The sequence below is a fragment of the Scatophagus argus genome, chromosome 24, assembly GCF_020382885.2.
Source record: "Scatophagus argus isolate fScaArg1 chromosome 24, fScaArg1.pri, whole genome shotgun sequence".
Lineage (NCBI taxonomy): Eukaryota > Metazoa > Chordata > Actinopteri > Scatophagidae > Scatophagus > Scatophagus argus.
The window spans coordinates 2,106,086-2,131,476 of NC_058516.1; the positions used below are offsets into that span (position 1 = coordinate 2,106,086).

At 44.6% G+C, this 25,391-nt stretch overlaps 1 long non-coding RNA gene across 2 annotated transcripts in view; it reads right to left on the bottom strand.

The window, feature by feature from the left end:
• Positions 1-25,391, bottom strand: part of LOC124055553 — a 210,919-nt gene that overhangs the window by 98,597 nt on the left and 86,931 nt on the right. For both annotated transcript variants that reach the window (XR_006842711.1, XR_006842712.1), the window contains exons 5-6: positions 7,835-7,971; positions 7,619-7,718 (exon numbers count right to left, since the gene is read on the bottom strand). This is a non-coding gene — a long non-coding RNA (uncharacterized LOC124055553). The remainder of the gene's footprint in view (positions 1-7,618; positions 7,719-7,834; positions 7,972-25,391) is intronic.

Here is a 25,391-nt window from a genome sequence, read left to right on the forward strand (position 1 = left end):
GTTCAAACTAATTTCTCAGCGAAATCCATCCATTACTGCCTCACCTCCCGCTCACCTTCTCACACACACACAGACACACATAAACTTCCTGCAGGTCTTAAAAAACCCAAAGAGCTCGGAGAGGAACGTGCCCGCTGCGAGAGGATTTAACAAATCGGGAGAGGGGCCCAGATTATACATGGTTAAATGATTAAATCGCTGAGGTACAGAGCGGAGGAAGGAAAAGGAAGAAGAAGAGGAAAACAGGTCAGCGTGCACCCACAGAGTGCTCTGGGGAAGGCAGGAGATAAGAGTTTATCACAAGCGTATAAGGAGATACCGTTAATCCTCCTTCTGTGAGTGTTCTACATGAAATAAATCTGTGACTGACAAACTGGAAAGATACTATTGTTTTAAAGGTGGAGGGATGCAGAGGGATGGAGGGGTGCCGCTTGTTGTTCAGCAGATAAGCGTGGAGATAATCAATTCACGCCGGCTTCAGCGGTTTCTGTGGAGGGTGCAAAGCGAGCCCGGCGAGGCAGGTAGACAAGCGGGCGGCGCTGTGCTTAGCTGGTAAACGTTTAGCCCTTAATAATTAATCCCACCGACTTGCCAAAAGCAAGATTGATTATTCTATTAGAAGTGGGGATCAACAATGACCTGAATGGAGCTCTATTTCACACACCGTTTGAGTGGTGAGAATTGCCATGCACACTGCTTTTTGTAACACTCTGAGCCATGATATAATCCTAAAATATTGTGATAATAATATCATAAAGAGTCGTGGAAGATGGGAACGATGGAGACTAAAGGAAACAACAAATCACAGGCTTAGGAAAAAAAAAGGTATTTGGCTTGAAGACACCTTATATTACTGTAGTATATTATTATTTCATTGCTGTTCATTAAAAATCTTAAACCTTACAAATGTGTGATACTGTATTGGTTTTAAAATGTCTGGCGAGTTCTTCAGAAATAATAGAATTCGTGGTAATTTAAGACTTTAAAACTTAAAACCTTTAATTAATTTGCTTTTAGATTACATTAAAATTTTTGGGAGGGAATTTTAATTTTTATCATCAACTGCCCATAACACCTCCACTCAGAGAAATGTGCTGCAGCCTCAGAAACAATCTCAAAAACACATAGGCTGGATGCTGCTCAAAAACCCTGAAAAGAAATGCAGCAGAAACAAGCTGCACATCCAGTCAGCACAAGGGAAGTTCTGCCTCCACGCCTCTAGGGGGAGCAGCTTGCTTTTCGACCTGACAGAGGGCGTGACCTAATGTTTTGTACAGTGTTTTCCCTTGTTGGCCACCGTAGTTTTTCTCTAAAACTGAACTTCAGTTTTAGAGAAAAAACTTCAGTCGGACGCGTGCCAAAGAACCGACAGTTTACAGCAGGTTTATACAGTTTCATGGAGCTTTTTATGGGCTCTTAGTTAAATCAACAATAACATGCAGCCCATAAAGAAGAGGTTTGGGTGGAGGAGGAAGCTGGCGTGAGTGCATCAGCAGAGGAAGGACTCGTGTCACGTCACGGCGGCCATGCTGTACGCCCGCGTGAACACGATTAGATGCTTCCAGTCAGCTTACAGCCACACGGCAGATGAACGAGAACGTGACTGTGAAGCATGAACGAAACACCAGATAACACGAGTGAAACGCCAGGCTTCATCAATACATGCAGCACATCGCCACCATGGGAAGGTCTTTGCTTTTGGAGCAGATCCGAATGGACCAATGGGAAACCGACCGGGGCCACGTTGCTCAGAGATCGGTTCAGGTATCAGACATGGAGACAAACAGGCCTGAGACCCACAGCAGAAAAAGGAGGACAAACGGGGTGTAAATCACTGCAAAAACTGACGGGAAACAATAAAATGTGTCTCGTTTTTAAGCATTCAAGCTTTTATTGAGGGCTCAGCTGTCCATTTGGTGCCAGTTTCTTCTTGTTTTCCCCACTGGTTTATGGAGGGAAGGAAAAGTCTCAGGGACTGTCCTTTGACTCCCTCCTCAACCTCTTCAGCTCTCACACACACACACACACACAAAGCCACATATCAACAGTGTATCTAACCACTGGGAGGCAAGAGATCCACAGAGGTGTACATTAACATAAATAGCAAATCTGTTGGAGAGTGTGTGTGTGTCTCTGTGTTTGTGTGTGTATCAGAGGGGGCGGCGTGAGGTGGTGGTGGTGGGGGGGGGGGGGGTGGAGGACAATACATTCATTGTGTGCAGATGGAAGATGAGAGAGACAGAGAAGTGTAGAGTATAGCTCCATCTACAGGCCGAGAGATCACACTCACACACACACACACACACTCAAAATATTTCTCTCCCTCTTTCACTCACACACACACACACCTCGACACTGTTCCTCTCTTCTACCACACACTCTGCATGAGTTTCCTCCCTTTCTTTTCCCTGTAGTCAGACACACACTCGTGCTTTTCTCATGCACACACACACACACATGAATGATAACTTTCTGCAGCAGACACACACACACACAGCTCCATTTCCACATCTCCTCCATTCTGTTAAGCATCATGTTCATGCAGATTACAGTTTACAGGAAAACAAAACAAAACACCACAGCATCGTCCTGCCTCCCTCTCGAGGTCCGCTAAGATCAGGTAATGCAATTAAAATCTAATTAAAACCACATTAAATTGCTTTTGAGCGTCGTTGTTTGTGTCAAGCACAGACAGGATCTCTTTATTAGTGTGTTCACACAAACGCAGGCACTCGCAGAAACACACACCAGCGTATTCACACACCTCACGAGCAAAGGAACACACACAAAGAAATAAACTGTGTCTTCTTAGGGGATCATTTCAGCTGATTTCTGACACACGTGTAAGTAAACAACATTTAACATCAACTGTCCACAGACATATTAGATATTAGTGATATAAATTAGACACCAGCCTTGCATATATATACTTGAAATGACTCCTGAGGTGTACTGCATCACTGGAAAAAAAAAAAACAAAAGGAGCTCAGCTGACTTTCCCAGGATACTGAGAGCATTAAAAAGCCCCCCCCCCCCCACACACACACACACACACACACACACACACCAACCTTAAAACCATTTAAACACTCAGGAAGTCCCACATAAAGCCAGTTGGTCCTGCTCTGTCATCACCTCGGCGACAGCGCTCTTGTACACTTCCAGAAATTAGCAGCATTATGCACAATCGGGTAACAAGCCTGCAGTTCCTCTTGCCTTGATTTGGCCCAAGAGGAAATTTACAGCGATAGCTTGACTAAAAGGCTGACGGGCAGGAGGGAAGAGGGGGGGATCAACAGGCCATGAAGTCTGGGCCACTTCCTGCTCTTTTCATCTCGTTTGTTTGCTTAAGCCAGAGTTGTCACTGTTACTTTGATGAATTTTCTTTTTACCTGAACCTGAGCACTCTTGTAGCAAGATGGAGTCCCAGCATCTCTTTTTATTTTATCCTTCGGGATTTATTTTCTTTAGAAAGTCTGGCAAAAATATATTTGTCACGTCTGAATGACAGTGAAGTGTTTCAGTGAGCATCTACACGCTTTCCACAGTTTTTAAAAATAATAATCTTAAATAATCGTTTTTCTCTCTCCTTCCTCCACAGAGGTGAAAAACAAACAAACAAACAAACAACAGTAACCCTGGAGGTGGTAGGAAATCAGCATTTTGCTCAAGAGCACTTCATCCAGGTAGATGCTGTTGATGAAGATGACTTTATGAGCCTGAATGTGAATCTCCACTCGGTTAAATGCAGAGGAGCAAACCGCTCAGGTGTGATCACATCAGCTGCATCTTTGCTGCTTTTGCTGCAGATGCGACGGCAGAAAGCGAACCTGACATTGCAGAACTGAGAAGTAATTAGAGGCCAGGCCGCCGCGCTCCTTCGGCTGACACCAAATCAATGCAGTTTTTCCGCGTTATCAATTAAAGACGTGTAATTACAAGCGTGGAGAATTGCCTCTCGCAAACAGTCGGAGACGGCCCTTCACCGCTCGCTTGCTTCAGACCGTCTCCTCGATACGCTGAACCTTGACCCCGATGCCTCAAATGACAACCTGGAGCCGCAAAGACCGGGTTGTTTATGGATTTTATGGTGCTCGCTCCAAACACCTGAGCAATAAACCCAGTGTAGCGTGCAGCACCGAAATGCCGTTCACTTGGTAGCGAGCCAAAGTGCAAAATGTATTACTCAAGAGCCCAGCTCCCAATTGAAGCCAGCTGGGTTTGAACCATTAGCCGGTACAAGCAGAGACAACCTGGTTGCTGAGTGCGCCGACACTCCTGGGCAAATGAAACAGGGCTCTACACCGCTCCCTCCTCTCCTCCCAACATCCACCCCCTCCACCCCGCGGCCTCCCATCAGCACCTGGGAAAATGGATTTGAAACGAGGGCAGCTCCCCACCCCCTCCTCCCCCAAATGAGCAGATGGAGGCTTCCGCAACGATTATCACCACATTACCTGGGAGTCTGTTGACGAACAGGAACAATACAGGCGGTGCTAATAAACCCCAATCAAACATGACACCCCCGCTAATGTTGCTCACTTCTCTATCCCTACAAGGCAGAACCAGTCGCACTGATTCGTTTTCACCAAATGGCTCGGCTGCAGCTGCATTTTCCACAGGCGGGGGGGTGAGGGGGGGTCAGGAGAGGTGATTTCTTTAACAGGTCTCAGCCTGGGCTCACCTTATCATCATCATAAAAGCACGATGAGTCATTAGGAAGGCACATACAGCAGTATTTCTCTATGGATTTTGCAAAGACGCGAGATGCCAAAGGTGACACTTCTGAGAGGGAGTGTGTCGCCGCCGCTGGGGCACAACAATAAACAAATAAACTCAGTCTGAACGAGACAATGTTATTTAAACCACAACATTTTCCAAACCCCCTCCTAAATAAAAATCGCAAGTGCACAACGTGTCGATGGATGGACAGAAAGTAATGCTTGCCAGACCTCAGCTTAGGTCCTGTGAGCTTTTCTAAATGTGTTTTTGCATTAGGAAAGATTGTTGTTGGAATTTATTTTGAGTAATATTTATGGTACATGACATTCAATATAAAATGGAGTCGCCGCAGATGTTTCTCTGTTACGTATCAGACAAGCACTCTCCCCTAACTTCACACTTATTTTCCTCAGTCCTCTTTTGTTTTCGTGTTAGTGCTCAGTTTTCTCCCTCGGGGAGTCGAGCGCTCTCTCTCTCTGTCTCTCTCATGCCTCCTTTTTATAACCAAAAAAGCCCAACTGTAACAACAGCGGTCTCTAAACAACCAAGGGATTCCAGACGACTGACCTCAGAGCTGTTCGTCCACCACTGAGATACAAATATTTACCCCTATCGCATTGAGCCCAGCGCTGAGGGCCGCCCCGCCACGAGAAACACTGCCCTGATTGGGCCTCGCCTGGCTTGAACGCCCCTGAAAAACAAAACTAGCCCTCATTTTGTCTCTTCTCCTTGAGAAACATGTCAGCGCACTGACAACTGGTGAAGGAGGCTCACATCATTCCCCACTTTTGTGCTGTAATCCATGGAGGGCAGGTGGAGGTGCAGTTTGGACACATTTATGAATATTGTTACCAAAGATGAAATTCATCTGATTACCACCACAGCCTCACTGAGTGGAGCGAAGAAATCATTTTGTGATGATGCTTCTTTCAGCTACCTTGATAAGCCAGTTGCTCAATATTCAATATCATGAATGTCAAGGTCTCACGCGATGTCCTCACATTGCTGTTTATATTTTGAACACATTAGCCATTTGCTGATGATACTGTCCTGTTGTTCGTTCTGGTCGAAAGGAGCAAGTCGAGGTGGTTCAGCAGCTGATCGGGCCGCCTCCTGGATGGCCCCATGTGGGGGTCCACAGGGAAGAGACCCACAACTCATTGGAGGAACTTCATGTCCCATCTGGTTTGGGAATGACTCAGAATCCCTCAGGAGCATCTAGACAACGTGGCTGAGAGGAAAGCATCAGGGCCACCTTACTCAGCCTGCTGCAGAAAACAGACGAATGGATGGATGGACGGCTGGATGGATGGATGGATGGACAGATGGATTCTGATCAGACTTCCTTCTTTACACTTCAGGTTTACCAGTTACGAGACTCTGTGAGACTTAACTGCTAAGAAATGCTCGTCTAACAGCACCTCCTGTGTGCAGCTGAGCTGCAGATTACCTGAACGTCAAAGCAGAAGACGTAAACGTTCATTTACGGGCTTAACTGACGAATGAACTAATGTGGCTCCTTGTGTACATTCTAATACTTTAAATTTTGCGCTGAAGATTGAGTTTTTATGGCTCTTTAACGAGGTATTGACTCTCTGTCTGGTCTTGTTAGCTCATGTTTCCCAGGTGGTGTGTGTGCTGCGATTGCACATGCTTTACTGTGTGCCTTAAAACATCTCTGCAAACATTTGATTTCATCTTTCATCTCTGAATAGCTGAACACCGGAGGAGTTGTTTTTTTTCTCTCCTTGTGCTTTGATTTTTTCTTTCTTGTTTTTCAAAAATTAGGATGGATGTGCCGTCTGTGTTGCTTGTATCACCGAGAAAAAAAAGAAAAGATTACATTTCTCAGATCTGGGTGAATTGGATAAATCACTGTGCTCTGTAAAAACCCCACTAAGGGTCTGAAAAAGCCTGAGTACACAATATATTCCTTTTCAAAGCACCCGCTGCAGTAGTTTGTGTTTGACACTGATCAAGCATAATCATCAGGCGATCAGGGCTTATGTGTGTGTGTGTGTGTGTGTGTGTGTGTGTGTGAAGAGCACACACTGACACACACAAAGAGCATCTCCCCCTCTCTATCTACCCAGTGCAAGTAGAGCTAACCACTCCAGGGAGCTGGAGACTCAATTAATGACATACATACAGCACTTGCAAGATGTCAGGAAGAAAGAAACACAACCGCACATATGCACATTAAAGGCTGTTCTATGCAGCGAGTCTGTGTGTGTGCAGCTCTTACACACATATAGGACAGTATGTAGGCTAAGGCCGGCCTCTGGGAAATACTGTATGTTCTTCTGCATTATCCGCCTTGGAGCCTTAACTTATCCAACACACTGCTACATGGTGTAACCTGTTCTGAACTTAACAGTGTTGCTGTGCATTAAACTCAACTTAAATACCACTGCATCTGAACAAACAGGAACCAGTGTTGGCACTTGTGAGTCAATACTTAACATGGACTTGACTTAACTGTTTAAGATACAACAGAACAGAAAACATGGGTCTCTGTGTATCTTTGTGTTGCTGAAACATGACACAAAGTGCAGGTCGGGGAAGATATTTCAGGCCGATTGTTTCTGCAGATTTGCACACTAAGAAACTCATTTTTTTTTGTGGAGGAGCAGATTAATTCAGACTTTTTTTTTTTTTTTTTTTTGATTTTACGTCTCTCCAAATTAAAGCTGTGGCGTTTTCTGCCAGAAGTAAACACTGACCGCGACTTTGTCAAAAATGTGGTCCTCTCTTAATAAGCAAAGCTAAAAAAATACCCTAATTAGCGGAAAGTGAAGAGAAAATTGGGCAGAAAACACAGATGAGCTGTTACATTACAGCTCCTCAAACAGCATATGACAGATAAGACGTGCATGTGTGCACACAGGACGCTTACCTTTGTTGCTGCTTTGGCAGGAGAAAGCAGACGGAGGGGCCGTAAGAGAACACAAGTTAAATGTGCTTTAACTTTGTGCAGAAGCCGTCGTCAACAATGTCTAAACACAGACACAGGACACACAAGGTCTGCAACAGGCTCACAATTACAATTTATATCATATATCAAATATATCTTTTCTAAAATAAAGAATTAAGAAAGCTCTTCAGTTCACACCTCTGTAGTAGCAAGGCCTCAGCCCCTCGCTCTGTCGTCCCGGCTCGTGGCAGGATCGGCTGCAGCTGAGGGGTCGCCGCTTGGAGGAAGACGGTGGCTGCTCACAGATCCAGGTGTCAAAGGTCATTCCTGTTCTCCTGGCAAAAAGGTGAGAGGACCAGAGCACGGGTCAGTGGTGCTGAAATCTCATTTAAGACACTGACCCCCAGAGGGCCGGCTCGAGCCGGTCCGGCGCTCGGAGACGTCGTCACCGGGGGATGATGTATAGGTTTGGGCCGAGAGAGGAGCCCTAACACAACACACACATCCACGCGTGCACACACCTAGGTCGACAGGCGCCGATGCACAGGGCTTCAGAGCGTGTCAGTGCGGGAACACATATTTCATCGGATAAGATGAAACTTTAAATGAGCCTTGTGTGGAATCTGGGAGGCTGCAACAGCAAATAATAACAGCAGCACAAAGAAATCAAGGATACAGATAAGAATAAGGACAGGGTCGTGCACAGCAGATCATTTCACCAAGGAAGGAGCAGGTTAAGTGGAAACGTGAGGGTCGCAGTATGAACAGCTGTACAGCTTATCATCAGCCGACTCTGAAAGCCTGAAATTAGAAGTTGCTATATTTATGGTTTAGCTGTAAACACCTGCATATCACACTGAAGCTGAACTAGTCATCAGCGCTATTTAATGCCACCAAATTCTGAGTGTTTTAACTCCCCAAAAAGCCACACAGAAGCTTCATCTTTACAAAAGTCCTTAAAGCACAATGAAAAGGCCCAGAGAGAAGAAAGTTCTAACATTAGTGAGGTCATGTTCACTGTTGTATAAAACTCTCTGTAGTTTGGATCAGACAGCTTATGGGTTTGGAAGTGACATTTCCTCTCTGTTGAAGTTCATTTAGCTTTTACATTCAACACTTTGGATGTACAGTGAACACACTGAACACCTCGTGGACAGCCAGCGTTTTCAGATCAGAGGAGCTCAGATGAGGCTCAGTGGCAGCAGCTAACCTGATGTAAGATGGCGGATTACAGCGCGAGCTGAGATATGCTACAGCGCTAAACTTCACATGGCAGACTACAAGCTTAGTGTGTCTCTTTTTTTCTATTTTTACTTGGGCCAATTAGTTTGAGGGTGACAAAATCAAAACGAGGATCAGGTCAGAGTATGAGTCCATGCATTATGTCACATGCCTTCAGTGTAGAGGACAACACAGATACGGACAACGTAAGGTCATTTCACTTCTCTTAAGATCTTTTCCTCCTCCTTCTCTCTGCACTCGTGTCTTTCTGTCAGTCCCAGGCATCGGGGGGTACCACATGGCCTTGTGCACACCATTTGTGTTACTTACTTGAATTATTGCGTGTGGCGCGGGCGCCGTGGCGAACAGACGGGGAACAAAGACAGTGAAATGAACCCCTCATTGATCTCCGTATTGAGAACATCTGCCCCCGAAACCTGAGGGGGGTTGAGAGACTCAGAGGAGTTGTGGGAAGTTGCATGCATGCCAAGCAGCAGAGTTCAGGTGTACGCCGAGTTAAACAGTTTAAACTGAGGGATCGCGAGCGAGAGCAACCCGAGCTCCTTCTGCGTACAGTAAATGTGTTATCCCGCCTCAGCCCTTAAATTCCCTGCTACAACAGACGCAGAGGTCGTCAACAGGAGATTAAAATTCAGTAATCTTTATGACAGTCACAGGTTTATAGGAAAGAAGTAAATTTACTCCATTTTTATTATCACCTTTCAAATGGAAAATAAAAGAGGAACTACAGAATTTAGTTTCAATTCATCGACTGATACAACACAGATTATTATTAATCAAGGACACCAATAACTAATAACTGAAAGTTTAATAAAAAAAAAAAAAGAGATAATAAGGTAAGAGAAAATGTAACTCAGTAGAATTTCTTCAAGTAGCATACTTAAGAACAATTTTTATGTACTTTTACTTGAGTATTTCAATTTTCTAGAAGCAAATATTGTGCTTTTTATTCATCAGTCCCTGAGAATAAAAAACAGGGAACTTCTTCGATCTGCTTTCCCAACATTTGCACACAGACACATCAAACTACTGTAGGGAAGAAAAAGTGAGGAGCAGGAAATACCGCAGACCAGAATCTGACGCAGCCACAACAAAGACCCGACTCAGCACAAAAGAGCTCCAGCAACTGCAGATTCTGTGGCCAAATTCATGAAGCACTTGGCCAGCATATAAGCAACAGGGTCACACCTAAACTTTGGAGGCTGTCAAAAGCTATTCTGGGAAATGCAAGAAAAGTAACCAAAGTCCACAATTAAATTAAAGGCACCAGAAATGCAAGTCAAAGCATTTCATCACAGAATAACTCCTGGAATGCGCTGCAATCACAGATCAATGGTATCGAGGAGGGTAACAGTATCCAATGGAGGGGTTTTTCTTTTAACTACCAGCTGCTGGAGTTTTGCGGTGCAGCTGTTATTAAATAAACGTCCCATCTTAAGGATGGCGTGGAGATCAAATGGACTGTAGGAGGCCCGTTTGAAACCTGCCTTAATTACTGCAGGAGAGCTGAGGCTCAGTTATTTCATATTGTAATCCTGTATCCATGTCAAGCGAGGCACACGCCTTGATGGACCTGACAGTTTCCCCTCACGTCCAGGCGTTGGACGGGGAGCACGTGCAGCCCGAGCGCGGCCACATGTGGAGCTCATTACGAGGGGCTGAGTGTTTACGGTGGACCCAGATGGCGGGTGTTTAACATGGCACGGGCCGAGCGGCGAGTTTTGACAGCTCGCGGTTCAGCTCGACCCGCACTTTGGTTGTCGGGCCGCTGAGACAAAACGTCAAACACGCAGATAAGGGCCAAGTAAATGTGATTACAGCAATTCAGTTTCTCCGATGCCCGGCCGATCTGTCCAACGTCGGTCAACACCTCTGCTGTGTTGTTTGGAGGGAAAGATCCAAGGCTGCAGGGCTTCCTGAAAACCACCCACCGTTTGGGTAAAATAGATGGATGAACGAATAAATACATGACTAATATTCTGAAAAGGAACGAGAGGAGGGAGGGATGACGGCTGGCACAAGGCTGATCAGCTTGTCATGTACTGGTAGGTGAATGACAGAGAGGAAGAACGAAGGTTAGGAGGCGAGAAAGGAAGGACAGGAGAAAGCAGTCACGATGCTGAATGAACTGAAAGATAAGAAAGAATAAGAGAGGCAAGGATAAAATCATCCGTTTGGCAATTCACTGATTGGATCGGCAAGAAATTAACGAGGGAGGAAGAGAGTGAATGAATGAATGAAAGAACGAGCAGATGAATGGACACACGAGGAAGGACTCAAGGTGAGTCAACTGTCATTATGTTTATGAAGTGAGTGGACTGGATGGAAAATGTCTCAGACGGAAGAGAAAACAACAACTCATTGTTGAATGAGATTACAAGCTGATTAAACGCGTACAGGAAAAAGAGGGGAAAATAGAAAAACAATTGTCAAAAGTAAAACATAACAGATGAAGTTGGATAAATCAATAGAGCATTGGATACCTTAAGCACAGGTGACCCCTGAAGGATCACTGTGGTGTTGGTGCTTTGTGGTGTCCTCCATGTGTTTCTAAAGGTAAGCTAAAAATAAAAAGCAGATAACCCTGAGTATCTGCAGGCTCGAGGGCAATCACACATTTCAGAATATGCTGCTGTCAATTTAATATTCCCGGCCTGTGGGCGAGTGAAAAGATCAGGTGACTGGGGTATAAATAGGCCATCCGCCATCACTTCATCTCAGCCGACTCCTTGACAGGATCAGAGTGACTGAAGACTGACTCTGATGTCACTGGAAATCAGGACAGTTGTCGCTGAGGGACCTCCGAGTCGGCGGTGAGCTTCGGTGTGTCTCCGAGACGCCGACGGGGAGGATGAGGTTTACATCTGTTTCCTCTGAAGTGATGGGGGTCGCAGGGATCGCGCCGGGGAGGGTCGACGGGGCCAGCGGGGGTCTGGAGGTGAACGGTAAGACCGTGGAAAACGCAAAGCGAGTCGGCTGCGGTTTCTCTGATGCTGCTCGAGGCGGTGCATACCTGAACAAATGTATCTGCCAAGGCTCACATATACATGAGCATTTCTGCAGGCTAAATAAACACAAAGTACACATCAATCTACAGAAAAACACAATCCCTGAGGAGAACGCTCAGGGTTTATTTAGCAACTAGGTAAACAACTAGCTTCCTTTTAATTCATTTTTAACCGTTTTTAACAAGGTACGTCTGAGTGGAAACATGCTCACAGTGTTGGCCTGGGGAAATATTTGTAGGAAGATGCAGAGATGCGCCGTTGCAGCTCCAGGATACCTCGTGTTACCCTGTTTAGGTGCTTCAAAGCAAACACCGCCGGAGTCTTTGTGGGATTCAAACTGCTGATAAAAGATGCTGTGTTCTGATGTGTAAAACATTTGAAATTTCTCAATTAGCATGCAAAGAAACTTCAGTGTTTCGCCCACAGATTACTCTTGTCAAGGTGGAAAAGCCTGGAAAACAGCAATAAGATCATTGAGGGGCAGCAGAACTGCAATGAAAACCACACTACTGAAATTCATTTAGCAGCTCCTCGAGTCAGGCTTCGCTGCAGGTTTTAAAGTGAAAGGAAATACTCACCACGTCCTGCCATTCAGTGATATAAAATGAAACTGCATGTTAAAAACAAACATTCACACACAAATGTTTACAGTGTATGACTGTCCATGGCTGTCCATACTGTAAATTTACTGTTAGCCTGTTCTGTAAACATCGTTTGCATGTCTGACCATCAGGATGACTTCCTCTTTTGCTCTTCTTCAGGTTTCTTCCTTTTTTATTTTGTTTTCATTTTGGGGGTTTGGGGGAGTTTTTCCTCCTCCAAATCTCAAGGGTGTCCCCAAATTTGCGCCAAATTAGTGATTTGTATTAAGCTGTGTGAGTAAAATTGACTTTATGAGATTTCAGCTTTATTAGAAAACTACATGATCACTAATCACTAATATGAGCACTAACAAATCCCTACTCACAAAGCAATAACTCACTATGATACTTTTACTCCTTCTACATTAAGATGCAAACACCTTTTGATTTTGAACTACACCCAAATCGACAATCCAAACCCCATCAACTTAAAAACATGCGAGCGCGTGCACTGATTACAGCCTCATCCATCTATTAGGCTCAACCAAACAAAGGAGATGTACTTGGTTCGACAAGCGGCTGCACCTGCTATCCACCAAATTACTCTGGCAATGTGCAACAACTTAACTGGCAATTTAGGGCAACAGCAGCCATTTGTGCTGTCAATTCGCAGAATCAGCAGGTCTGCTTTAGTAGTCAGCAGACCCGCTAAATATCGCAGACAACTTTAATGTTTCCCTTCTAAAAGGTAGACTTCAGTGGAGGTTAGATTTTCCTTTCTTATTTTCTCAGCTTGGCTTATAAAATTCTTAGTGCTTGTCTCCATCATGCCATTCTCCTGCAATCCCTGGGAAATTCAACGCACCCTTTATAATTACTGCACCAACTGCCGGCTGACAAGACTCATTTGCCTTTGCTGGGAGAGGTTGTCTCTTTCCTTAAGTACCTCTGTTGTGCTGATGCCCTCCCCCCTTGTCACTACAAATTCCCATCTTTACCTACGCAGCCGGTGGCGCCTTCAAATATGGATACACGGCCTGCTTAAGGAGCGCGCTGTCAAGATGAACAGGGATAGGGATGCTCAGAGGGGTGAGATTTCCTTGCAGATTTCCAGTGTTTGAATTAATGCCGTATGAGTGAGCACTGCTGAAAAGAATAAAATAAAATAAAAAAAACAACTTACAGCGGCGCACAGAGGTGAGCGTTAAATATCTGACACGGAGGAGAAATACTTTTTAGGAGCGAGATTTGCTATTTTGATGAGCACACACTCTGCGGAAAACATCTGAGTCCACATGCTGAAGGAGCTCCCCGGTGGAAGTTAATACTCGCTGTGTGGGATATGATTTAGGTAATCCCACATCTGTCACGATAATTACACCATATTTCATGTGTTAAAGGTACAATCTGTGATCCAGATGTAGACAAAAAGAAAATGTAAAAACCAAAGCAACTGTGACCAGTTGACAAAAACATGAACTCTACAACTGTGCAAGTGAATAAATTTAGGATTTATAGACTCAAAAAGGAAGAAAAAAAGATCTGGCTCACGATGGCCAATTTATTTGATCCCCCTGTGACCTTAAACATCAGGTTCAAGTGCTTTGCAGTGTGTTTGTGCTGTCTGCATGTCACGTTCTGTTCTGGCCACCTGGGATGGACACTCAGCTGATCGCTCATACATTAAGGATGAGAACACTGGCCGCAAACATGTCACGCCTATCAGAGGAAGCGCGGCTTCTCGTATTGTGTTTGCTGATTTCAAATAAGCTTAAACATAATTCAGAAGATTATCAACACTGCAGGCAGCCACAAGGAAGATGTTTCAGGGCTCGGGCTTCGTATCGACCACACAGGCTGTTAAACACAACAGTTAAATGTATAGTATTATTGACACGCTCGTGCTGGTAGTTTAACAGAAAACTAATGCTGAAAAGCTGTATGATGTCAGAGGTGTGCTGAAAAATGAACGTTTGGCTTCACAGTAAAAACTGAATGAATGCCAACGAAAAACTGGGTCTAACACTGTGCACATTGGCTGCAAACTGAATAAGAATGTCTTTTGTATTTTCTCAACAGGATGAGACCTTTCAGCTGATGCTCAGTATGTGCACTTAGGATCACGTCCTCATTGTTAAACAGCCACCACTAAAACCCACCTGAACTGACTCAGGCAGTAATATTCACAGAGGCAGCGATGTTTCAAAGCAACATTTACGTTAAGTTTAGTTTTGTCCACCGACTTCCGTCCTCATGCTCCGACTCTCTTCTGGAAGTTACAGCGACAGGCCGTCTTTTCCAGGTTTGACAATACTGGGGACACAACCCAACACACACTGACAAAATATAACAAAGGCTGAGTCATTTTAATTAACTCTTAACAGAAACGTTCAGTATTATATCTTTAACCCCTAAAAGGTGACATTTGGTCACCTGACGTTCCTTAACTGAGTGATGATTTCATGCATTAAGCGGGCTGTCGTCCCTTCTGTTTCCTCCATGCTCCTCGTCTCCCATGACAGATGGCTCAGACAGACAGGTAGCTGGTAGGAGTACGACACCAGAATATGTAATTTCTTTGTGAAGGCCTCCACCCATCCCTGTTGACTGTGCCGCCCTCCCCCCCAGCCTCACGAAAAGCAGGATGTCTTCCTGTCCGAATGTCTCCTCTGTTAACGTCGGCTCCGTCTGTCTCAGCAAAGCGAGCACATGGTTCATGCATAAATCAGCAGCACGGTGATCCCAGGTTGTCCCTTGATGCACCGCCTCCGGTGATCCGGCTACCGGAGCTGTGCCATTACGCTGCTGCGCTGAGCCAGTCACAGCTAAACAAATATGAAACTGCGCCACTTTGTGTCACAAATTTTTACATTCAACAGAGGTCACGTGAAAGCGAGGGAACCTTTTTCGCCCATCTGTGAGCTAAAACGTTAAAAAGGTGGGCGAGCCTCATGGGAGGATCGCAGAGACAGAGAGAGAGTGAGGATGTAAGCCATTACAGCTGTGCACATCACACAGCTATCCAAGATGCATGATCCCTGTGGCCATTTCAAACATGTACACTTACCTGTGTGTCCCCAACGCAAAATCACAAGATGTGACTTTAATCTATAAAATATGATGCTTTTCACAGGAGCCAGGGGACAAAGTGGGGCTGTCACATGATGCACCGGTAGCCAAGGTCACGCGTTCATCTAGCAAGCATCCCATATTGTCACTGCACACAGCTGTTTACAAAGACAAAATCCCATTATGAAGCATGACTCCGAACCTTTAATGTCTCTCAGCTTACTGCTCGACAGGTCATTGTGAGAAACTTTTTAACAGATATTTTATTATTTTTTTTACTTTTGGTTTGGAAATGAATCAAAAATGCAGCAGGATCTTTGGCAGCACTGAGTGGGTTTTCTCCACCGATCTCATCTGTACTGGTAAATCAGAAACTGGGTCAACTTTGAACTCGAGTCGGTGATCGCCGTAAGGCAAACAAACACTAATATAAAGAAGAATATATGAATATGTTTTCAGGAGAATAATTTGTTTAGTTTCTTTAGACCTTATTTTGACTCAGCCCGTATCAGTCTGACACTACATGAATCTAAATATACAATATGAATTCAGATCATAAATAATGTAATATCAGTGTAAAGCTGCTCTGGGAAACATATTTACATACTTGCAAAAATGCACCCGTCTCATAAGCTTAAACCACAAAGTGTGCCTAACACTGAGACGATGTGGACCAGCTCAGATCACATTCTGTCACAGGGGATCCTAAAACCTTAAATCTTTTCTCATCGTGACGAAACTCATGTTGATTATCAAGTTTTTCTTCTTACGTTATGTAATACGGTCAAATCACACAGGGGCCAACAAGACGCCATAAATCAATAGAAAGCTAATCCAGAAAACACGTGAAATAAAGAACACCAGCTCACAGGACTTTAATGTCAGATTCTCAAACTCTTGTGGTGACATCAACAATCATGCATTATTAATAAATGACACGCGATTTTTAAAAATCAAAGTTAAAACCCAAACAAGCAGCCCCTTTGCTGTCATTTTCAAGATATCTCGAGCTAAACATCAAAATTAAAATTAACGTCCTTTAAATATCAGTGATTTTCATGAAGTGTAACAAAGCTCTGATGTGTACAGCAAAGTCAAGAATAAGAGGAAAAGTTGGAGATAAAACAAAAGAAGAGCACAGAGGAAGTGAAGTGACACTGAAACTACGCTGATGGCTAAAAACTCCATCTGTTAGGACTTAAGTGCTGCAGTAGCACAGACTCTCTGTAACTAAGAGATCTGCTGAACAAAATATGACATTCACGCACCAGCAGAGCCGCTGTGATGTTGGACAATCAGCTCGTTTGACGTCTGAGCCTGACGCTTGCTGGTGCAGGATTTTTGAGGCTGTGGAGGTAATAAGTCATCCGAAACCCTAATCAGATCCTTGTTTCTGCCAAGCATCTGGGAAAACTGACTTTAGGTGGTTTTAGTCTTCATTGTGGCTCGATTCTGGCTTGTTTGGGTGCAGCCCAAAGCAGGACAGATTGGCCGGGTTAAGACTGAGGCATCGGGAGCAGCCGACGAGGCCTTTGCTCCCGCGAGCTTCTCCGCTGGGAAATCCCAGAGCTGATGAATGTAGAATTGGTTCCAAGTGTGTCTGGTGATTATTTAGACCTGAACCTGTTCTCTAATAAGCATTCTGCATCACGGATCGGCCGGCATAAACCTCCTTTCGCCGCATCCCGACTACATCAGCTGTTAATTGGTTTATTTTCTCCAGCAGATGAAACTTCTTTGGAGGAGCGGCACGGCAATGAGTACAAGGAGAACCGGCGAGGAAGGGGGTGGAGGCAAGTGTGAGAAGTCACTTTTGATGATATTACATTTTAATTATTTCTGTAAATACACGAGGCTGGGGCTCCTGGGCGAACCTGTCAGTCGATTTCTCATTTCACGTGTGGTTGTAAGGTGTCTGGGTCCAGCCAGCCATCGAGCTGAGCGGCTGACGTTCCACCGGCGGCCATGGGGGAATCACACTCCCCCTGCAACACGCTCACATCCACACACCCCTCTTCTTTCATCTTGTTAATGGACATTCCTCCACAAACGTCGGCGAGTCTACCTGACTGCAATCCTTTAAACTTTAATTCACTCTACATTTAGCCCCAGTCATAAATACCATATTAGGTAGCAGCAGCATGTTTTATGTGCTCCCTATGGTCGTGCTTTTGTTTTAATGAAGCCATTTGCAACTTATGAGGGAAAAAAAGGAGAGAAAGTCGCATATTAGATGGGAAAGATCAGTCAAACCTATTCCCACATTGTGTTTTATACATGGGCTGGAATAAAATGAGGCCTGTGCCCATCCACCAGCGAGGAGAGAACGCTGTGTTTTGACAACGTTTTTCTGTTCTTGTTGATTTAAGGGCGTTTCTTATCATGGAGTGACTGGTGGTTTACTGCAAATCACCGACTTAATCACATTATTCATCTGCTACTATAAATTTAGGGGAATTTGTCTGGGTGATGCCGGTGTGCTTACATAAAACAAGCCAGCGCCGTTTGCGGACATTCGCACTCGTACTGCATAATCTATTACTCAGATATTAGGGACTACAAACACATGCATGACTACACTCAGTGAGATGAGACAGTTTATACATCGCACTCGTGAGGTGCTGAAATAATCAGAAAGAAAAGGTTCATGTGAACACCCCCCTCGTCTTTAAATAACTAATGGGAAAGTAGGGAAAAATGTTGTTGTGTGACTTGCTTTCAAGGACAAACAACAAACATACATCAACATCAACATCAAACATCTAAACTTTGACATTAGGATTTTCAGTTTTACTCCAAATGCAGTCAAATATTCAAATATCAGGTTTTGGATTCCTTGATTACTAATAATCAATGTGAAAAGAAAATATGAGTTGACCTGTAATTTGATATCAGGTTGGAACTGTTAGCTGCTGTGAACTACATAAGTGAAAAAAGTTATTTATTTCCACTAACTGGGACAACAAGTCAAGTAAAGCAATACTTTGGGTGGTTTTAGCAACACGTGGGACAAAATCGCTTTTTGATATAAAGCGTCAAACCTCTAGCAGCCGTCAACAAGTCGTTCAAACGCTCAAAGTCAGAAGGACGACTTCCAAGCGTCTTGGTCCAATCAAACAGCAACAAACTTTAAATACAAGCACAGGATAAAAGAAAAGATTTTCTCAATTATATAAGTTCACACTTCACATCCACGCGTTCTGATCAAATCAAGCCTCCGTTAGGGTCTAATTTTATCTTTTACAGTTTAAAAAAAAATCACGCTGATGCTCATTTAAAGTGCCTTTCATCACAAACCTCCATGTAATAAGGGTTTTTTCACTGGAGACAAAAGTCCACTGCTCATTTACTTTATGTTTTAATGATGTAATTGCAGAGGTTTCTTTAATTGTCACTAAACAGACAAGGTAAGTTGGACAAACACCTTAAATAGCAACAGAACTAATTGCAGCCTTTGAATTGACTGGCAAGCAACACCTTCTCAACTTGTGATGCAGAAAATTCACTTTGCCAGTTGATTTTACCACAACTGAGGATAATTAATATGTGAGCAACTTGTAAAAATTCAAAATCTTGTACCTGAAAGACGTGAGTTTGCACCTCTGCAAATCAGCATCAAGGTGAACATTTCTTCTTCCTTCTCCAGCTGCACTGTAAGCTCAGTGAGATCCGATGGCTTTTGACGCATGCTGTGTCATTTTCTGCTATGAACTTTATCAGTACGCCTCTGGATCAATGTCACCATGACAAACGCCTCACATTTGTTTGTACAGATGCTGTGAGCTGGAGGACCTCTTGAGGTAAAAAGGGAATGTGGTTCAAAACTGTTCGACTCTGAGCTTCAAAGTTTTTGTTTTCTTTCTGTCACAGCCGTGTGGAGCGAGTCCATCGTGACAAGCGTGCAGTCTTTTCAGTTTCAGATCTCACATCTTAAGGGAGGTTTCTTATTGTGTGTGCTGAAGACGGGGATGACACATGCAAATTTATGGACGACTTCAGCGTCACCTCACTTTAAATAATGTGAGGAAGCCGTCCAAAATGTCCCCCTTCTCCCTTTAATTCAGAGGGAATCTCGCATGGAAGTCATCGGGTGGAGCTTTGAATGGGAGTCACATCTTTTGTTTCCTCTAATATCCCTGGAAAATCTGGTTAAAATCGGAAGATACTGCAACGAGTGTGTTTCTCTGCCGGCTGCACAGATTCCACACTGTTTTCACAGCTGTCTCGCTCGCAGGACGACGCTGAAGGTGGGGGAGGCTGGGGGGGGAGGCAGTCGAAACTTCTGCTGCTATCAACTCATGTGTAAAGAGGAGAAATGAGAAGCAAAAGGGATAAACCAATACACTGAGCGTTTGACACAAACAGCAGCTGAGAGGAGAAGTGTTTGAAAAGAAAACGTATTATCTGCCAAAAGTCAAAAGCTCTGCTGTACTGCTGCAATCAGATGCAGCAGTTTAGAGTCCAGAGCTTTTCCATCTGCGCCAAACTACGATATCACAGCACAATAAAGGAAGCTTCTCCCCGTCTGTGGATATAGGATGGGACCAGAGGTTACCAACGGAGCAGTTCAAATCATTATTAGTGACTCCATTCACATTTGAATGGTTAATTGTTGGGCACAGCTTCACACGAGCAGGATGGCAGCTGCTCACAGGTAATGTCCCTCTCATGCTGTAGTTATTAGGCCTCTGGTCAACAGCCAAACACAGCAGCTGTCCATCCAACACCAACCTATAAACCCCTCCAACTCCTGCACATAAACAATAATATGCAGGCAAATGGGCTGGGCCAATGTCAGACGTGGCCAGATAAACACGTCGAAGGTCACCGTCGCCACCGCAGCCAACGTCCCCCAAATGACTGTGGAACCGACTCGCAGATGTGAAGCTTGTGGAAATAGAAAATAACTTAATTCAGCTTCTCTTTGAAACCAGCGACAAAGCTTCACTATTTATGATCTGATTTTCTTCTATCAGCTTACTTCTATCTTGCAGTAAAAAAAACTGATTGTCAATCGATCCCTGACTAATAGTTATTCAGCGCTCTTTCGGCTTTTCACCAGGCCTTAGTATTGAATCTCCACACATACAGTATGAGTATGTCTATTTGTTTCCACTCCTGAGTCCACCGACACAAACGATGCCGACCCTTCATAACCCCTGACAGAGACGACTGTAACCACAACGTACCGGTTGCCGTAAGCTGTCTGATTATTCCTTATGTCCTTGCTCATGCACCCTAGAAGACCTGCACAGCTGTGACAGATGTTTTTGGCTCTTTGTAGCATGAGGTAAGCTCTCCTTATGTGACAAAGTGCCACCAGGGCTACCTTTTTTTTCTTTTTCCTTGAATAACCTGGGGACACGGCTCTAACATGATGTGACATTTGAAACGGCCGTCGCAGGTTTCTGCTGATAAATGATTCACGCAGCTGACCCAGGAGACTGGGAGTTAATGCCGTCTCAGTGGCGGCGATCTAAAACTTTGACTCAGATCCAGCTCTGTCCTCCAGGGGACGGACAAATGGACACGGCCAACGCCTCTCCAGTGCCCTCGGTCTCCATTATCGACCCCAGAAAAGGAGAAAAAACAGACATGAGAGAGCATAATGATCCAGAGTCAGAATGCAAAGTGCCATGTAGCTGCTCTTATGTGTGTGTGTGTGCCCCCCCCCGTCACAGACAGGAGGAAGTTGTGATTCTTTTCGCTGCCACACAGCTTTAGGTGCACTAACAGCATCGGAAGGTCCCTCAGAGGGGCCTAATGTGAATTTAATGACCTGACGCTGTGCGAATGACAAGTACGCAAGGTGAAGGTGACAACCCTTTTTCCAGCTCTATGATTTTTTTTTTCCCCCTCCAACTCCCTCACCTCACCCCAGGTCTTGTTTTCTGAAAGTGATGTTCCATCTATTATACCACTCTGCACTGCTGCTGGTGAAAGCTCCCTTCAAATCTGCACGCGTTCTGCATTATACGAGAGGAAACTTCCTCCCTCCTTTGCTTGGAGAACATTTCAGGCTAGTGGAGGGCTGGCTGCACGTCTGATGTCCACAGGAGCAAACTGTGCTGTATGTCACCATTCAGCCAAAGCACGACACTCTATATGAGAGTTTTAATTATGCAAACATTTCTCAGAGGCAGAGCCGCTCTGCAGGCTGAAATGATCTCATGGGTCGACTTAAACCTCAGCGTTAGTGCTAGAGTTAGCTAACTGCTAACTCCACTGGAGCTGATGTGAATCAGCAAATACATGGGAGGGTACAGCTTGTGGTCTGAGGCGGTTTGTCATGGCTTCATACCGGCCAAGACCAGTTTTTCCCAGTCTGGTGCGAAAGAACTTAACTGGCCTGCTCAAATCCAGCCAATGAGTCTGGGATGAATTAGAAGGTCGTATGCAAAGCAAGTCTTATCCCCCAAAACCAGTGTCCAAATGTGGCAAGCGGACGAATGAGAGTCAGTCACAGATGACAGTCCACATACTTTTGGCCATGTAGTTTATCTACAAACATTTGGGTGAAACCATGAGTAACGCATTTTTGGTTACTTAAAGGATGTGATGGGACACATTGGCCTGCGCAGCATTTAACCAACTTCACTTTCTAAAAGTATGTACAGAGGATGTACAATAACTCGCCAGGTTATGGTGAGTTTTTGATGTCATATAACCAGAAATGAGGGTAATTTGGCTCCACCTATTCAGTTTAAAGAGATTATTGTAATGGATACTCCAATCTGCCGCTGCGTTCGCTCATTATTCAAATGACTAAATGTAATGTCAATAAAACAAGCGTAATATATAAGGTGGAACAGCCCCCGACAGGAATGAAATCCCCTCCTTGAACATGTTTAGAGAGACAAATTTCCCACAAAGCGCAGCACCGTACAGGCACTGCAATCACTAAGTGCATGTTTGGCCATTGAATCTGAGGGTCATCACGATCACGTAATGTGCTCCAGAGGTCCCCAGCAACGCAAACACATTTATTTCCAACAAAAACTCTTTTCATACTTGGACAGGAAACCTCGCATTCGCACAACACTTAACCATGACCGGCTCAAATCTGATTAATGCTTAAACCAATTACAGCTTCCCCCAATTAGAGGACATTACCAGGTTAAGAGCTCTAATGTATCTTCCTCACTTTGTTTATTTATTCATTTCCAGGAGCATCCGTGGATGTTTGTTAGCAGATTTACTCTCACGGATTGCTGTGCGGGAGCTCGAGAGGCAGCCATGACACCCCCTCCGTCACGAAACACGCTCGTGTGATTCTTGGGTCGACATTTGTGATCTAAGTTTCCAATTAAGAAACAGCGAGCGACGCGTCAAGCACAGACACATCACTCAGCTCCTCAGCCATAATGCTGCCCTGTAATGCCCTGTGTGGTCTCAATTACACTTTCCATGATGTAGAATAACAGCATTACAGCAAAGCAAGACATGCATTCATATACTTGTAATTAAATAAAATCCAAATCAAGATCAGACCTGAGTGATCTTGAGCTACATTCATTTAGACGGATGGGCGACAGCACTGACCTCTCGGTTAATTCTTAAAGGGACAGAGTCCAAAGGTCGCTGTCACCGGAGACAGATATTTCCATGGGCCAATTTTTCAATTCACGACCCATTTTGGGAGATAACTTTATTCAGTTATGAAGAACCAAGTCAAGACTTCTGATTTTTCCTCCCAGTGAAAAATATTAAAACTGAAGAAGAAGAACTCATGCAGCACCAAATGCTTCATGAAGGCTGAAAGGCAACAACGCAGGTGTTTAACGTGTCGTTGGACCAGGATTACAGATTTCTTTATTTTTCCCAGAATTCAAATCTTGACGGACTGTAGATTTAATTCTTTCAATGATCACATGAAACTCTCCTGGTCAAACCGTGAAAATGATAACACAAATTTCGAGGAATAAAAAGGTACAGAAATACTGTATGCTTCACTTTACACATTAAGTGAACCGAGTCAATGAACATTTACTCACTAATAGGTGATAGGTGGAAATAGGTGGGAGACATGATAAGTATGTCACTGAAAGATGGAACTGAAAACAAAAATCAAATACAGAACTGCTGCACGGGAAACAGTTCCTCTCAGACCAAAAATGCAGCACTTCCACCAGTTTCAGTTTTACAAATATGAGCCGTTAGCTGCTTTATTCCCTTTTAAATCTTTGTAAAGTTAAATATCTACTGCTTTCACATGTTTTATCCACAGAGAAACGAGATCACATCCTGATGTGCTCGGACTTAAAAACCTGCAGACTTTTAGCTCGCGCAGGACCCGACCCCCACTGGAGGAGAAGCAACATCGCAATTAAAACACCAGAACGAATTCCACCATCAAAACAACATGGGGAATAGCTGAGATTGTCCTTGATGTCATTCATCAATCACAGAGAGACGCCCGATCGTGCGTCGCCCACCCCAGTTTCATTTGTAAATCATTTGTTGACGCTCTCGCAGCAGCCAACAAGCAGAGGTCAGGCAGATGGAGCACCGCCTCCCACCCAGCCTCCAATGCCATCTACCTGCATGGGCCCCGGCCCCACGGTCTCCACCCCGGATGGAGGCTGTGGTAGTAGGAGGGGGTCGGTGTTGTCATTCGCCCCAGCATGGCGTGCTGATGCTAATGGACTCGCGCAGGAGTCCGGGCTAGATTGGTTATTTCAGTCTTAATTCAGCCATTAATGTTTCATTAATGCACGTCCTACTGCTCGCCTGCACCGCGGCCTGCCGGCTGCTGCCTGCTGATGGATGCTGCAGGCTGCAAAACACCACACTCACTCAAGGTGGATGGGAGCCTCTGTGAGTATGCGTTTTTCTTAGCTTTCATTAGTCTGTTACACTGGGATCATGTCATATATGAGATGGACATTATTCAAGGTGCACGCCGCAGGTTTTTCTAGTATAGAAAACAATAACATGTGTTTTAATAAATTTGTGGACAAGAATGGCTCGATCAAAGACTAGAATTGCTCTTCAAAGATATCTATTGCTGTTGCAGCTGTTAGCTGGGAAAAGAATTACAGGTGGCCAAACCAGGGAGTGTGGTGGCCTCAGCAGGACAAATCCAATACACACTAACTGGAAAGATTCACTCCTGATACCCGAAATCAAACTGTGCTTCTGAACGGCCTCTTTGCCAAAAAATGAATTGACGAATTGATATTGAAAAGCCAAATCGGTTCAGTCTTTACCTCCACCCAGCTGGACAATGTACCCCGTGACAACAGCTCAGGAACTTCTAAAGGACCGCAACAATGGCGCCACATGATCGAGAATCTGTCGGATGCACCAGAATAGGCCACCTGGATGCTCCACCCCTCTCAGCGCACAGGACCCAAAGGATCCAACATTCTGATGCTGGTGACCACAAAATCCCACCACAGGTCCTGAGTCCCTGACAGCTCAGGGCTGTTTTGGCAGCACAAGGGGGAACCTACAAAATATCACACAGGTGGTTTTAATGTTGTGGCTGGTCGGTGGACGTGTCCATGAGACACCAAAGGAAGCCTGACTGAGACTTTCAGCCTGCTGACTGAGTGATGAAGCCGTGGTTACGAGTGATGCAGTGACTGCAGGAGGAAGAGGAGCTTAAAAATGTAAACACCAAAGATTGTACAGCATAAAAAAGACACAAACATCTGACACCCCCTTAATACTGTTTACTTTCTTGCAGATCCAGGAATTAGGGCTCATTCTACACTTGCACTGTGAATGTATGAAATGCATACACGAGTGTTTGTGTATGCAAATCACTCTCACTCTTATTATGCTCAAGGCAGTATCAGTTGCTAAGGTATGCGCCTGATAATGAACACGGCATGTCTGCGAGCATGTGCA